Source organism: Aplysia californica, unplaced genomic scaffold, assembly GCF_000002075.1.
Source record: "Aplysia californica isolate F4 #8 unplaced genomic scaffold, AplCal3.0 scaffold00326, whole genome shotgun sequence".
NCBI classification, from domain to species: Eukaryota; Metazoa; Mollusca; class Gastropoda; order Aplysiida; family Aplysiidae; genus Aplysia; species Aplysia californica.
In genome coordinates, this window is record NW_004797596.1 from 142,682 (window position 1) to 144,626 (window position 1,945).

Consider the following 1,945-nt stretch of genomic DNA (forward strand, 5'->3'; position numbering starts at 1 on the left):
GGGGGGTTCTTGCGAAAGATGGCCGAAGATGACGACAAAGGGGGAGGGAGGGAGGGATCATTTTAACATTTTTGGCCAAATTTTAGCTGGTCAACGTCATTTGTGAACGCCCCGTATCGTAGGCTACACATGCTTTTATGAAAATAACACCACTAGGTCAATTACCCAGGTATCCATGGCATTGAACCAGAATTAAGGAAGTACGGTAACAGGATGACTAAGCTGTCCCCGTCGTTTTAGGCAAGAAAAATTCTGAAATTATACAAATTGAGCCCAAAAATTTGAAATTATGCGATTCTGTGTTATTTTTAACAAAGAACGATTTAAAGGAAAATAATAAGAAAGTATGCAAAAAAGAAAAAAGATCAAATTTTGCTTAATTTTATGCCGGGTGCATAAAAAACCTCGGGGACAGACTAAGGCACCTTGTACAGCTTCTAGGATTCATCGTTTTGAAAACTGAGTTTTTATGTAAGTTAATATTTTTGGGTTGAAATTTGGGAGGGGGGGGGGGGGGGTTGAATAGTATCAATCAATGCCGTTTTGGGAGAAAATGTAGCCCAATTTCTTTAAAAATATGAGGGAAAAGAGGAGGATTGTCTTAGTCACCCTGGCATGGGGTGACCCTCACATCCTCATATAGTTCTCTCCTGATGCAGTAAACCCCACATGAGGGGGACTTATGGCACTGGCATACTAAGTTTCTATTACAAGCAGTAGTAATGTACGCTGTATTTCAGATTAGAAATATTGTTTATTGATTTTCAAAAAGAAAGAATAGTTCCCTGCATTTCATTCAAAAAAAAAAAAAGAAAAGAAAAGAAAAAGAAAAAAAGAAAACCCATTTCAAACTGGTAAGTGTTACCCTTGAAGTACCGGTAATTATTTATCAAATTTCAACGAATTATAAATTATAAGTTGCGCAATATATTATGTATCCCCCATAGAAATAACAATACAGTACAAGTATAAAGAAAACCCAACCCATAAAGCAAACAAACATAAAAGAAGTGATTAGATATCGCAGATAAAAAGATACAATATTCATCAATAATTTATCAAGTCACTAGTTTCAGTTTGTTTGTGTGTGACTGTAAGATCATGGTTTTCTGATGGTTAAACTAGTACCGGTACCGTACCCAAATATATAGGCATGGTGAGATCTGTTGTCACAATGAACGAACACGTGTACATGATCACGTTTTCGAACCTGAAAGTAAACGCGCATGGTATACATGTCATGTAATAATAATAATATATGTGTAGGTCCTATCTGTCCCATATTAGACCCTGATATGTTTTTTTTAAAAAAAGAACTTAATATTATTACATAGGTACAGTACAGCCTATTCTATCTCTGCTAGATCTAAATTTCAAATTGTTATATATTGGTATGAACATTCTCAAGATATGACCTCTTGCTTGTGCTGCTATTACTGTGAAAATAATTATAGTTTCCTAAAAGGAGTAAAAGCAGTACTGCACCACACTTTGTAAAATGCTCAGGCTCTGGCCCAGGCTCATGTGACGTCTTTCAAAAAGAAACGACACAAAAGTATGTAAGCACGCCCGCGCGCACGCTCACCAAAGGCACTCACGAACTCGTATCCACCCAGTCGCATTTAGAGAGAGAGAGAGAGAGAGAGAGAGAGAGAGAGAGAGAGAGAGAGAGAGAGAGAGAGAGAGAGAGAGAGAGAGAGAGAGAGAGAGAAGGAAGGTGGGGGTTGGAGGGGGGTTTGGGTAGAGGGTGAGAGAGTGAGTGGAAAAGTGAGTGAGTGTGTGTGTGTGTTTGTGTGTGTGCGTGTGTATGTGAGAGAGAGAGAGAGAAGAGAGAGAGATAGTATGTGTGTGTGAATGTGTGTGTATGTGTGTGTGTGTGAGAGAGAGTGGGTGTGAATGAGCGAGAGACACACAGAGAGAGAGAGAGAGAGAGAGAGAGAGAGGG

The 1,945-nt window shown here is 38.9% G+C and overlaps 1 protein-coding gene across 1 annotated transcript in view; it reads left to right on the forward strand.

Annotated features, from left to right (window-relative positions):
- Positions 1–1,945, forward strand: part of LOC101860181 — a 9,376-nt gene that overhangs the window by 3,349 nt on the left and 4,082 nt on the right. The gene's annotated exons all lie outside the window — the stretch shown is intronic.